Consider the following 15,792-nt stretch of genomic DNA (forward strand, 5'->3'; position numbering starts at 1 on the left):
ATCCACACACACATCAGGAAGAGTCAGTGACATGCAGAGAAGTAAGGATGGAGGACAGAGGGAACAAAGATCAGCCACGTCACAGAGAAGCACTGAAGCAAGCAACATGTCACAACACAACAGCCAGGCTACTTCTGGTAACAAAAGGCACTTCAGCTGCCTGAATGTTAAAGTACTAAGACGTTTTAGAAATGTATATAAGTTCGTATTATATATATATTTATATATATATATAGTAAATAAAATAGTTTTTCTTCATAAATATGCAAGAGTGACGTTTTGATCACGTATTGTTCTTGACTCATTGTGTTGACAAGATTCATATGCATGCACAGGCGCCATCATTACAATAAAATATCCCCTGGAAACTTTGGGTTTATCACAATGAGTAGTTAATAAAGTTAATATGATTTTGTTATGTCCCATGTTTTTTCAACTGTATCATCAAGAGCCATGACAGCATTTTTCCTCATATCTCATCATGTTCCTCTGACTCTTTGTTGCTTTGTTTTCTTTATAAAGTAATTGGAAGATCATAGTTACCAGCAGGTACACGAAAGAAACTGGGAACAGTTCCTAACATTGCAGATGAAAATGTCAAAACTAATCTTGTATCAGAAATAGTGGGAATTTTCATCTGTGAAAAAGATGTCCAATTCCACTCAAATTACGAACAGATATTCAACAATAGTAACACTACTGTCAGCAGTCTTTGACAGAAACAAATGTTCTAATGAATACTTAATGAAAAGGAACTTTGAATTAACTTAGCAACCACTGCTACAAAAATAGACCTTGTTACGATGCAGACCAATTATCAGTAACATATCTTTGTCGGTTTCAATTTGTGACCACAGTTCTTTCATTCAGTTTGTCGTTGTTTGGCCTATGACCCCATGACATCATGTTTGGCATACATTCTTCAGAGCTAACTTAATTTCCCCCTAAGTGTTTCAGTTATTTTATTGAGTTTCTGCACATTAGGTTGTCAAGAATAGCTTAAATGTAAAGAGGGCATAATTAATCACAAGTAACAGTGTTTTTCAGTGTTACACAGATATGAGCAGCAGAAGGGCAGCAGCGGTGAGGGCATTAAGGCAGCAGGCAGGCAGACGGGCAGGCGGCAGATAAAGAGGACTCTATTAGTCTCGCCTCATTGTGCCATTCTGATTTCTTTCTACTTCCTAATTGGCTGGCTTCTGTAGGCTCTGGCTGCCATATTTAAGTTTAAACGGGAAGACTCCATGGGTCACGGGAATAAAGGGGGCCATTTGACAGGTCATCAGGCTGATGTCTACAGCATAGTCTTAGGTCGAAGGTCAAACCAACATCAAGATAGGCCGTGGCAGTGTGGGTCAGCTTCTACACCGGAGAGCCCAATAAGTAAGTCGGCAGACTGACTGGAATGTTGTTTCTTAGCATTTTACCAAGAATATCTTTGCAAAGACAATGATGTAATTAATTTCATCGAATACATCATTTAAAAAAAACTTCTATTAGTTTTGACTCATGGTATTTAAGTGCCAAATTAAAACATTACAGATTTTAACTTTATTTAATATTTTTGAAAAGTCATGCCCATTGCCAATTCAATTACTGGATTACTTTACTCAAAAAGATTCATTATTATCCTTAAGTACTGAACATTTAGACTGATTATTTTTTAACAACAACTTTTATTACACAATATGAAGTCTCCTGTTAGACATCATTAGCCTAAAACATGTTATTGCAGCAGCATGAGGTTTAACGAATTTGCCTTCAGTCCTCCCTGGTTTTATCACCCCAGCTTTAGTATTAATCTACTAGCTACTAGCTGGTAGGCAAAGATTAATCCATGTTCAACACTCATATCAGCAAAACACACACACACCACACAATATTTACAAGGTTTTTAACTGTAACTCTGCAGGATACGAGGAGCTGATGAGTATATTCATTAATTGATTGATTGATTGTATACTGATCCATCTGATTAATCTAATTATAAACATCTAATTTGTAGCTGTTATGCATTGCAGTTAATAAAAAGCAGCAGCAAGACTTCAGGTTAAAGTTAGAGATGGTGACTGTTGATTTTACTCATTGTTCTATACATTACAGGAGCAAAGTAAGACAAAAATAACTAAAGTAATCCAATTATGAGTAATTCATGAATCGCCGTAGTCAGAGGGCTTAAGCAACTGACAACAGTCTTTAGAAGGGATTTGGTTCGTACAACAGATCACAATGGAATCAGCACCCTCCTAACTCAATTAGCATTAACGTTCACCTCTAGGAAATGAGTAGCCCGAAAACATGAAATTCACCATGCACATTTGCACACACACATACACACATATACATGTGCACACACACACAAACGCAGGACAGTCTGCCTGGCACCAGACAGCAGTGCATGGCCAAATGAGATGTGTGAGAGCCCCCTGCTGCCAAGAGGCGGACAGGAAGAAGAAACAAACCCTCTCTAATGGAGACATGACATGCTCGCTGGGGCGGAAACTCAAACAAACGATTAATGGGCCATGGAGCCTTCAGTACAGCAGCAAAATACCCACCACTGCTCCCCCACTCTGTACTCCCTCGTTCTCTCCCATGTTGGCTGGGGGGTTTGACATTTCAAGACCCAGGCCTCTACCCCGAGGCGACATATTTCTGCCACCCCCTTACCCCAATTCTACTGAGATCCCTGAACTGAATTAAGTGGACAACACAACATCAATATCGTGAACATCTCAGAAGAACCTCTTGCACCAAAGAAGAGTGATTCAAAAGTAGGACAGATGTTTATTTACTGTCCTCAAAATGTTATGCTATGCCTATGTTTTAAGCTTGAGTTTTAAACAGCTATGATAGGCAAATATCCAACTTATCTACATATGTGCTGGGTTGCGAGTTTCAAGGGGCAAGAGACAGAAACGTTCTGCCACTATCTAGAAAAGACAAGAGTCCTGTGATCATAAAAAGCAGCTCAGCTCAGCCCTGTTTGGCCCCCAGTGGAGGTGGTGACCTAACAACAGTGACGCAGCACCAAATGAGACAACAGGGCCTGGGAAAAGATAGAGAGCAAAATATACACAGAGGTGCACATCCCTTGAAAGCTCCCATGTGAAAACATTTCAAGCCACAAGCATGGTGGAAGATATTGATAATGCAATAAATAACAGAGATGCAACTGATAGACTAGGGGTCAAAAATGGGGGTCAAAGAGTTTTGTATAAACTTCAACTTTTAGTGTGTAGCTTATCAAAAGGGACTACAATGTTTCTAGTACAGAAGTGAGTTTTGTTGATAAACAACATTGGTTTAAACATAAACTCTAGCAGTATTTTATCGCAAAGTTAGTTTGTGGCTTATAAAGGCTGCAGGAACACCTGAAGCGCCTGAATGAGTCCAGGAAATGATAGGGTGGGAGTCTTCCAGTCTCTTGGGGCCATGGAGGTCCATCCAGTCCAATAGCTGGCGCAGTCTCCTCCTTTGTCTTCCCTTCCATCTCAGGAAAGAGTAGCAAAAGAGAGAGGGGAAGAAGGGAAGCCCCTTACGTTCATGTGTTTTGATTAGCAGGTAATGATCTTTGATCTAATGCGCTGACTGGGAAAGTGCGGCTCCCATTGAAATCCGGTGGATGCTTGGCCGACCTGGAGCCAGTGTCACTTCTCGTTAGGGCCTGCAGCTCCATGACCTCCCCATTGCCAGTCCCAGCCCCCTCCTCTCAGCATGTGCACCCCGCGTAATGATATCAATAGCAGCAGGGGTGCAATGAATACAAATCCGCGTGCAGAATGTTTGGACAAGAATTCGCTCCCAGCCCTCCCTCCTCCTGCCGCCCCACTCACCACCGTTCAACCTCTATCCCCCGCACAAAGGGCTAGGCTGTAATCTGGATGGTTGATTTCACACAAAATAGTTGGCTACTGCAAAGAACAAATGCCCCCTGCTGGTTGGCTATAACTGCATATGTTTCATAAAGTACTAGGTAGTCTGTTTTTACATCCCCTCCATGACGGTGAGCCATACTGGGCTTAAAAATCAGCGTGTGAAAATGTGTGTGATTGCACCGAATTGTTTAAATGTATTCATGCATGCAACTAAAATCATTCAAGCTGCAAAGTATATGATAATGACTGTTACATGCTTAATTGAAAGAATACAAAACTCAGTTGTTGTTGCATGAAATAGGGCAGATCACAAAAATCTTCAATTAGAAATATTGTTTGTTTCACATTGTCTCAAATGAGGCACATTTTCTCTATGATGCCAAACTAAAACATTTATTATCAATACACCAGAGGATTCACATGTTGTTCTTATGTTCTCACTGCAGCAGAATTGTATTACTGTATATCATATCATAAAATATACAACACCAACTGGCTGTCGGAAAGGGAAACTACTACACAGTTCTGTGACAAGGCACACAACCATCCCATATCGAACACTCTATCCAGTGTTAGACCTGACATGGCAGCCACCTGATTTCCGTGTCTGGTATTGACACAGCCGTTTAAAGCAGCCTGGTCACCAGTGCCCATAACAAAGGTATGTTCATGGAACCAGCCAATGAAAGTCTCAGTTAAATCAGGGAGGAAAGAACCAATGCATTTCCTTTCTGAATTAACAAGACTGGAAAAGCTATAAAATCCCCACTATGAGACCTGTTTATTATCAATTACTGCAGCACAATGCAGCCACACTGTTAACATACATACATGTGCTGCAGCCATGTGCCTCTCTGCAAGGATTGCATGCCATGTGCACATGCCCTGTGCATACAGTCCTCTCTTCTTCACTCGCCTGGTTCATTACTGCTGTCTGAACACACCTCTGCTGCTTTCTACAAGGCACTCGGTTACATGGTTCAATGTTTAATGTGCTGTGAAATGCAGCAGTGTCAAGAACAATGTCCAAGATGCCTTTTTGTTTTAATTATCAGTTTGGAAGAAGAGATAATTAAAGCAGAGGAATCATCCCCAAAAGGCAAACTTTTTTAGTGGTTGCTAATTATAAAAGTGCTAAATTTCTGTAGTCAAATGATGGTGGTTTTAAATTTGGTGTAAATTATAAGTAAAGATTCTTGTCTAAAAATGTATAAATTACAATTAGGTTTCAACATTAGTAAGAAACAGTGCTCATACATCAAACTCATATACCAAACCAGCATGTAGTGAATACTGCAGCAGCATAACAAGAGTAATTGAGTAATAGTTGTTGACTAGCCTCAAAGAAGATGTAAGTGCTTGTTACCAGACGGTTTTGTTTCTGTGGTGGTGGTTACTGTTTTCTGTGGTTGGTCAATGAGCATTGCACTTCTGACCAGCCATTTGGAATGGAGTGAAAACCACAGGATAAGAGATGACACTGCTCGCACAAGCGGCTGGACACTCCTTCACCACTCTCAAAATATGGTTTATATCATCTTGTATCACTGAAACTGCAGGCATATGGCTCCATATCTGAAGCGTGGTCTTTGCCACAGTTTGACAGAAGTTTTTTTGCTTGTGGTCTGTCATCACTGAGGATGACACTGTCTAAAATCTGTTAATTGTAAACACAAAAGTGTGTACGCTGTCAATCAGTGGTTCGAGAGGCAAATATATAACTCCTTGCCAGAAACGCCTGCCTTCTGCTTCTTTCCCTAAAATGCCCTGTGTGAAAATACTGTACATTTCTTGTCTTTACATTTTGTATCCATTTTTCTTTTATTAATAGACATAATACATTTTTAATAAGGTTTGTCAGACTTATCAAAAGTTCAGATTTTAGATCTATATTTAAGGAGTCACAAAAGAGTAGATAAGGCCACAGATCAGTCAAATGTGGACTGTGTTGAATATTTTATGGTGAAATGTATAGAAAAACCCAGCATGACATTTACACCGGTGTGAGAAGGCCCATCTCCTCTGACTCAACACTCAGGGAGTCTTTGTCTCAAAAGCTTTTTATTCTGGTACATCTCAAATGCATTAGCATTAATATGACTACAGGAAATTAAATCTTTATGTGTACATGAAGAAGCTTCCTCGGGTCAAACATCTTTTGTCATACAGTGTCTAGATTGTTTCAGTTTATAGCTATTATTGCACTGGTTTTTCTATTATTTTTGTTATTTTATATGCAATGCTGGCAATATAGTCAACACATCCAGATTATTTTCTCATAACAAGATGTCCATGTCCTAATGTTTGATAATGTAATGAAAAGTCAAATGGCCTCCAACTACATCTAGACTAAATGAGAGGAAAGATTAAGATAAATAGCTACATCTGGATCTCACTTGAAACTCTAAAGGAAGTCGAGATAACCAAGGAGGGTCTGGTTATTCATCACCATCCAGACATGTGCCCGTACACAACTGTAACGGCTTAGAAAAACAGACATGGACAGACGGAAACTCACCAGCCCTGCATACTCGAAAGCAGCACCTGACTTTGGGCCTGTTTTTTGAAAAAATATAACCATTCACAGAGTTATAGTGTAGAGGAGCAGAAGAGAAAGCGATGAATTGACAGCTGGGCCAGGAGGGCACCTGGTTAATTTCACCTATCATCCAGACCCTTAGTGCCCCACACATCCCCTTGCATCTCTCTCTCTTTCGTTCTCCACTTTTTCTCAAGGGAGCAACTTTTCCTCCAGATCCTGACTGACATAAACCCCTGAGCCTCAGACCCCAAACAGAATTCGCTGCAGACCCCGGGCTGCTTGTCTTCTGTCTGCTTCATCTATCTCTTTCTTCCACGATTTCCATCCCCTTAACCATCGCTCCCTTTGTTCTTGCAGTCGATCGATGCATCATAACTCAACTGGCCCCTGGTGTTTGATGTCTGAGCTCTGGATATCATTTCAACCGTTTTCGTTGAACCAGTGAACCACACTGATAATACCATGTCTCACGAACACAGGCGTGCAAATGATGTGTGCATGCACACGCACACATTCACATACACTGACACACACATACAGGCACAATATACTGTATACACTTAGTAATAAAAAAGAGACAGAGGAAGGGAAAAAGAAAAAGAGACTGTGGTAAGTCTTCATAGACAGTAGGCCTGAAAACAGTAGGTGATATGTCATAAGACTTACCATTCTGTACAGCTTCTCGGTTTGAGACACAAACATAAAAATAAAATGTTAAGTAGCCTAAAAGCTAAACCACTTGATGGTAATGTGCTGAGTATGAAATATGCATAGAAAAGCATAGAGCTTGATGATCAATTGCTTATGGTTCAATTACGTCTCCTGTCATCAAATCTGTACATCGTAGTAATTTGCCAGTTGTCACGTTTTCCCACGCCCAGTGTGAACTAGACCTGGATAAAGTTAACATAAGTTAACCTTTTTTGGATTTGAGCAGGATCTCACAAAAATTCAGTGAAAGTTCAGTAGTGTACTGTACTGATATATTAACTACATGTATAAAAAGTTAGAGAAATATAAGTGTACTGTACTGATATATTAACTACATGTATAAAAAGTTAGAGAAATATAAGTGTACTGTACTGATATATTAACTACATGTATAAAAAGTTAGAGAAATATGTTTCCCCACAATTAAAGGTGTGGCAAGAAAACGGCAGTAGTGGAAATGCGGTGGTATTGAAGGTAACGTGGTAGATTGGCATAGACCTGCACTAGGTTTGCTGTGGGATGATGTTCTTTTGCAGCAACATCCTGCTTCATTCTCATGTATTTACACACAATTCAACCCAATCAAAATTTTATCTGTTGGTCAGGTGTTGTGTGTTTATGTACCTTGCTCAAGGGCATATGCTGCAAATTCACTTCCCCACATGATTGAACCCGCAACCTTTTGATTTTTCTTCACATCTGACTGCCCAAAATCTCTTGTGGCCAACTTTTAAATTAGTTTAACTTCCTTAAACATAAACAATAGCTCCCTGCCTCATGTCAGGAATAGGTAAAATGGTGGGTCTAATTAATTCTGATAGAGGACATATTCACAAATGATCACAAAAATACAGTACAATTAACCTGAATTACTGTTATACTAATTTATAGAAATGTTATGAGACTGTAAAGTGAGCACACAGAGCTGAAAACAGCAGCAATTTTCAGATATTCAATACTGGATTTCTTTCTTAATTATCACAATAACTAATCTATTTCTAATTTTCTAATTAGTTGAATTAAGTTTTACTGCCCTTTGTCAGTGACCAAAAAATACAAAAACAACAAAAGGTTTGGCACAGCTTACATTGGTCTGTAAATGACATATTGTCCTGTTTGCACAATAGACATGAAGAGAGAAGAAATCTTGATAGACTGACAGAAGTATTTAGTTAAGAGGTGTATCATACAGTATTTTTTTCAATTGCAGTTGTATAGTGCATCAATTGTGTCCACTATTTTGTGGAATGTGATTATTTATAACAAATTTGGAAATATGAAACATTTCAAAACAATTCACAAAGTTATTATTATCCATTATGTTAAAATAATTTTGAATGTCTTAGTAATTATTGTTATCAAGGTTTGTAGAGCATAATTGTTTATTTATGTATTTCTATTTTTTATATTTCATTTATTAGTCAACTATTACAGTTTTGTTTTGGCTGACACGGTCTGCCCATAGTTGCTCATAGTAGCGCAGTGGCTCTGAACTTAAGCCAACCACCATTGTTAGACTATCCAGTTCACAGGAAGAGCTACTAGTTTTGTGTAGAATTACCTTTAGTTTAACACCAGGAATCTGGCTTATGAGATGCCTACAGCTAGCATCCTGAGCATCGCCCAATATTATTCTGCTGAGATGGTTTGAGAAAATGTGACTTCTTTAGAGCATCAAATTCCAAATTCTGTGAGGATTTACAGAGGTCGTGATAAACTTTGGAAAATACTGACCTTCTTTTCATTTAATGGGGAAGCAAAGTTGTCAAATTGCCCTCTGGTGGTTCAAATTTCTTCAATGTTGTTAATTTTGGGGTGTCAAGAAAAATTTAAGTTTTGCAGCATTTTAAAATTGTACAGCCTCATGCTATGAGGCATGGCTTTTTATTTTGACAACTATTAAGGATTTTTACAACACAGAGCTCAAAGGGCAGGTATGCTAGTCGGTAGTATCCAGTTTGCTGTTCTGTGTGGAAAACTATAAAATCAAACATACTGAAAAATGAGTTTTGAGTAAAATAAAAAAAAATTTATTTCTCAAGCTGATTATGTACAAGGTGTAATTTGACAGAAATCAATAATCTCCCACATTAGCTCCCTCGAAGCAGGCTGACTTACCAAACCGTAGCAGTAAGAGATCTGATTTGACCTATCATGTCATGAGATAGAGGAGTGTGTTCAGGTGCAATGAGCTGGGAGGGAGTGCAGTTGTCATGTTTCCTAACGTGTAGCAGGATGTATTGCTGGCAGAAACAGCAGGGGAGATCCAGAGTCTCTCCTGAACACTCACAGCCTCATGAAAGAATGATGGTTGATTACCTGCAGGAGATGAGGTACACGGGCCCTCCAGAGTCACAGGATAGCACTTTAGTGCTGCAGAGCTACACTGCCGAAGATGACTGAGAAAGAAGGAAGGAGAAAATCCATGTTTGTCCTATTGAGGGTTATTTTCTAGAATTGTCCAGAAAATAAGACCTCACACATTTAAATAAACTCATATCAGTCTAATTTCTTAATTCTAAATTGATTTGGAGCATGACTTCTCATTTTCACATTTATTATCTGTGCATCTTTAAGTACACATTAGTAATTTCTGAAACAAATGTGCTACAAGAAACAGACTTGACCCAAAAATGTTGTGGTATATATGTAACCCAGCAAATTAAATGACTAAAAATCTAAAGCTGTTTTTAAAAAGATGGCAACTTTCACAAACAGATACTATTTTCGTCAGCAAATTCTGGTGGTTATTCACAAATCCACATATAAATATGAATGCCTGAAGCAGTTAATGCTACCAAAATCTTTGCTTTACCAAACTTTATTACCTGTTTACCTTCAACACCTGTCAACACTGTTACCTGACACTGGTTTTCTTGGTTTAAAAACAAAATCAAGTCATATTTTCTTTATATATTCAGACTGTCGATACCCCTTTTGTGCCACAGCCCCGCTCTCTGGGAGAACAAGGTCCAGATGGCTTGGGGGCCCCGTCAGTTTCCCTCCATCAGCCACTCTGCTTATCGGCAAGTTCACTTCACTTCAAGGAACCACTGACAGCTCTGTTAATTAGCACCTTTAGCCCTTTTTTCCCAGACACGGACAACACTAAGACATTCATATATCTATTAACTCCTGTCCTCTTGCCACATATTTAGCCTGTTGGGCCAGTTGGTTTTTCTTTAATACATTGTGTTATGCAAAAATACAAAATTACGGCCTCGTTCTCTGTTTCAAGACAGAATTGAATGGACGGGTAGGTGACAGAAATCAGGAATGAAATAAAATCATCATATGTGCAACAAAAGTGAATTAGAAAGTCAGAATTACAATTAGGAAACTGGTGATTTGCCCTCTTTTATGATTATTTTCCTCCACAGCACATAGCAACACTTGTGCAAATTAGTTTTGTAACAAACTTGAAGTGAACTTTCCATTACCTCCAGATGTTTGTTGTAATCGCCACAATAGAGGAAAATTTGACAAACCCATGGCAACATTTTGAAGAACAGTTTTCATTTTGACACCTTTATTGTCAATATTTGCAAAGATGTGATTGTCACAGCACTGGATACTAACAGTGACACAATGCAGACAGTAATAAATCTATCATCTCATCATTATCATCACCACTGCCACCATCTCTACACCACCACTGAACAAAAGATCTGCTTTGTCTGAAACTAAAAGCCATGAAACACAGTTCACAGCACAGTGGCATCAGTCCAGGGTCAGTCCTGGGCCCTTGGCCTCTACCCTCAGCGGAACTGAGTTCCTGACCTGTTGGCCATTTGTCCGAAGTCCAGGTTAGACCCTGGACAGCCTGCAGAGGAGGAAAATCAAACCGGAGCTTTGATCTGTTGTTACCATTGATTGGGAGTAATGAAAGTGCCCCTGCTAAATTACAGTGGGGTTCAAAAGACTAATAAATAATCATGTCCACCAGCTACAGGTGACTGGTAGATCTAGGTCACATTCTGTAATTAAATAGCAAAGATGATTGCTGGTGGATCAATAGATTTTACTAGATCTATCACAGTAATCCAGCAAAAATACTCATGTTCTACACCGAGTGGACAAAAGATCTAACATATTTCATCCAACCTGAAGAACAACAGTTCTCTTCAAGGTTTTATATTAATGATGGAATAATGAAAATAGCAAGATGATGGTTTTTTTCTGTGTTCTGTACATTTTTCTTTTCTCATTGAGGAACGGTATAGTTCATTAAAACTCTATCAGAGTCTTCTTGACCATGAGTGATGCGAATATAATTTGGTAATTTATATAAAAGATAAATAAAAAAAGAGCTGACCATGAGTCTAATCCTCTTGTGTTTTTGAAGTGGTTGGTTAGGGGCGGGACAAAGGGTGTTGATTGATAGCCACTTGGCCTATAGGGCCGGCTGAGCTTCCTCCAGAAGGTCACGTCCTGTCTGGCCCCTGTCCACTGCACACTTCCACAACATATCCGGGGTCTCGGCCCTCGAAGCAGGCTGAAGCACACAACATACACACACATATACACACACACACAAACTCTGTACCCCCTTGGCGCCATGCTGCAGCAGTGGTCAGGGCCTTGCGTGCCATCCAGGGTCTGGTGTGAGAGGGAGGGGAGGAAGCACGAGGGAGAGAGAGATGGGAAAATAGTCTTCAACCAATCACAACTCCTTATGGAAACGGTTACAGCACTCCCCTTCTCCAGTCACTATAACTGTAATTTTTCTGTCTTTCACATCTATATTATTCAACACACCAGATGTAAAGTATAATAACCTGTTAGCTCTGCACCTGGCTGTATATATATTAGGCTTCAAGGGACTCCTACAACCACTCAAGATTACACAATGTTACTGAAAAGTAGAGGTCACTTTTCAAAGATGCTGCGTATTGTTAACTTTGAGTGATCCCTGATGAATGGCTCTTTACGCAAACTTTTCCACACTGTCCAGTTTGTCGGCCCTGACGCTATGGTCACCATCTCACAAACATCCAGAACTCAAACCACCAGAGAAGCTCACTGGCTTTCAGCCTTCTCTGTCTGACTTTGGACAATGGCTATAGCGCCATCTTTTGGAAGGTAAGTGAAGTGCAGCAGTAAAAAAAATTTCAAGTCATTTAAAAGAGAAATTGCTTGAAGAAATAATATAAGAGCAGATTGAAACAAACTGAACACATTACATGAAAGTCAAGCAAAGTATAGCAATAGTTTTATTTAATGTTAAAAAGATAACATTGGATTATGTGGCCACAGTTATGCATCAAAAGCTTTTATCAACTTCAGGAAATAAGCTGTTTAAAGCTATTTTATATATGGGCTTATAAAATGGAATACATATTAGAGGGACTCCTTACCTTTTTGGTACCACTGACAAGATGATTATAATATGCAATATTAGAGCGATGGAAATGTTCATGATTACTGTGTTTTACTCTATTTTTATTCAGTTAATGTGTGTTAAATTAGTGTTCATCACTGTGGATGAAATTAAAATGTATGTACATAAATGTTCAGCCAACAACTATATAATTAAAACTTTCCAAAGCCTTACAGTATCAAACATAAATTATCAATAATGTGAAAATAATAAAATGTACTTAAAGTTTTTAAAGCATCCTGAAATACTGGTTAAATATGACTAACAAAATAATTCTCTGGAGTGGCCAGCTTCTAAAGAACTCAGAACTTTGACATCTTGTTATCCAGGGTTTGTCTTAAGCTTTCTCCTACTTCAATGTCCAGTGATTATTTAGATTTTTTTTTTCTCTCATCCTGGGGAAGACAAATGAAGTGCGTAACCACAGAGAGACAGAGCACTCACAGGGGGTGAAAAGAGAGTCTGGGAAAACATTCCTTAGACAAGGAAAGGAGAGAAGGGACGAAAAGGAAGAAGAAGAACGGAAAGATGTGGTAATAACATTTTTCAATATGCTCAGTCTTGTACAATATCAAATGAAATTTTACAACCCAGATTAGGATGCACTGACATTGCTTAAGTTAAATTAGTATTAAGATAAATAAATGGAATTTCATACCTTATACACCAATTTTTTTGGCACTTTCACTGCTTTAGTAAAATGCATAAACTATAACTGATTGCTGTTTTGTACAATCAGAGGTTTGACATTGTACATAATCACACTTACAATGAATGTGCACATCTAAATAAGTACAGCGATTTTAGTTCAGCTTTACACTGAAATTCCATTAACTCCAAAGCATTGTCATGATATGGTCAAAGCATAACAAACCTCTGCCTTTGCTGTTTATCAATAATGTAACAGATGAGAGAGATGGGAGATAGGGCTTGGAAAGGGTTGAGGAAAGTGTATTGTGGATGACAAAGTGAATGCAAATAATAAAGGAATTGTATTTAGTGTGAAATGTAATTGACTGGTATAAGAAGTGGTAGAGTGTAAGAGGAAATGTGGTAGAAAGAGATGAATTCAAAGTGCTCTGTAAGGCCAGGGGTCAGACCTGTGCCAGAGAGTGGCAGAAGGTGTTGACTAGATGCAAACGAGTTGGCCCCATCGAGGAGCGACAGTGAAGCTGATAACCCACTTTCCATACGCCCAGAGAGGACCTCTTTATAAGGGCTTTCTGACGGGGCCCCAGGCACCTGAACATCCCCAAAAATAACCCTCTCTCAGTCCTGATCCAATGGGCTGTGGCTCCATGCCAACATGTTTCCCCCTTAAAAGCACAACACACCGTAGTCTACTCAGTCATTCAGACAAACAGATCCTCTCAATTAATGTTAGCTTCCTTAATTGTGGATTAATTGTATGGATTAGAAAAAGGAAGAAATGTAACATTGTATGTATCTTTAGTAGACCAGCAAGATGAAATTCCCAACTTTCAAGAGACTTTGTTGAACTCTGCCCTTTGGTTGTGACTTCACCACATATACGTTCATGTGCAATCCCAGTGATTGGTCCATTTGTCCACTTTAGAATACACACAGCAATCTCAACAACCTTTATTTTCAGGGTTTGCGGTCACAATGACACAAAATATGCGAAGTGTGGGAAGATGCTGAGGGTAATAAAAAAGTAAAAGAGGTGCAAAAAAGAAAAAAAGAGGCCTTTGCGTGCTGACTGTATTTCATTTTCATGGCACAAAGGCAAGCAGCGGAAACACTGTCTTGCAGCTTGCTTTAGAAGTAATATTCCCTGCTGAAAAGCCTCTTTCCTTTCTCAGAGGGTGCATCCAGATTTACAGCTTGACAGCACTAACAGATCATAGCAGAGACACAGTTCTCTGGCAATGAAAGATGTTCTTTACATTACAATTGACAGGTGGTGGTTTCAGGCCGCATGGTTTTTCCAGTTTAATCTGAAAGCATAGGGCTGGATACTTGAAAATTTAAGAAAGGGATTATAATGAGACAGCAGATTATTTGTCATACATGTGTAAATCTTAAGTAATCTTAAATTGTCCCTGACACTTTCAAACCCACAATAAGTCACTGACATATTAAAATGATCATCACTGTGGTGTTGAGAAATCATTTTTTGGCATTTCAACCTTTTACTGAACATCCCAAAATAACAATTACAAATGAGAAGGTCACTTAAGTCGTGCAAGTAGAGGACATGTCAAGCAGTGCACACGCAGTTTGTTTAGCCAGGTTAAGCACATGCTAGGGATCAGAAGGTTCCTAGTTATCAGAAATCATTGAAACATACCAGGAAAGTTCTTAAAAGGGAGAGGGTTTTAATGGACAGAACATAGTTTAAACAAATGTAAACAAATATCAGAAAAATGTTAAGTAGTAGATTGTGTCTCAAAAAGCGTATTTTCATTCCCAGTGGGGTCTTAACTGTTAACTGCCACACTTCATCATAATAATTTCAAAATTTCAAAGGGTTTCAGATCTGTGTGATCATTTTCCCAATCTGGTTCTTATTCAACTTACTGTAAATGGCCTACAGCCAACACAACCCCAATAGACATTTCTATTTCTAATTAGGAAGTTTCTGGCCCCGAGACAGCCCCAGTGACCACAGTTCTCCCCTTCTGATCAAGCTAATTTAATGTTCCCTTTAAGCATCTGCATAGCAGGTTGTTTCAAACATCTTCCTGAGCTGCCTGTTTCCAAAACAAAGCCACAACACTGTAATTACAATATGACAATAAACCAAGCAAACCAGCAGCTGACCCAACAACGTCTCAGCTCCACCCAGTCTGAGAAAGCAGCACTTTGTGACCTTTATGAAAAACCAAAAGCAAAAGAATATCCCATTAAAGATATTCATCCAGTTGTCAGCAGTTTGAGAGCGGCTAATGTCAGTCATGTTGGTCATTCCTCAAGTGGCCTTTTGCCTCCTAACTGAGAAAGGGCAGCAATCTTATCATTGGAGGGAGCACAAAGAGAGGACAGGAGAGCCAGACTGCAGGGACGGCTGCTCAGGAAAGAACAAAATAGACACAACGCACTCACATATCTGCAAACAGATAATTGCTTTGATAATGGATTAAGATTAATGAGTTAACTATGGGGAAAATCTCAATATATTGTTCACGTACATCTAGAAGGCAACACAAAGTTACTGGTTAAGGTGGGGGGTTTTGGATTACTTATCCAGATTTAAAGGACCATGCCACTTCTCACCATGTTTTAGCCTATTAATTACACACCATGTATGTGTATGTTGT

The sequence above is a fragment of the Siniperca chuatsi genome, linkage group LG18, assembly GCF_020085105.1.
Source record: "Siniperca chuatsi isolate FFG_IHB_CAS linkage group LG18, ASM2008510v1, whole genome shotgun sequence".
Lineage (NCBI taxonomy): Eukaryota > Metazoa > Chordata > Actinopteri > Centrarchiformes > Sinipercidae > Siniperca > Siniperca chuatsi.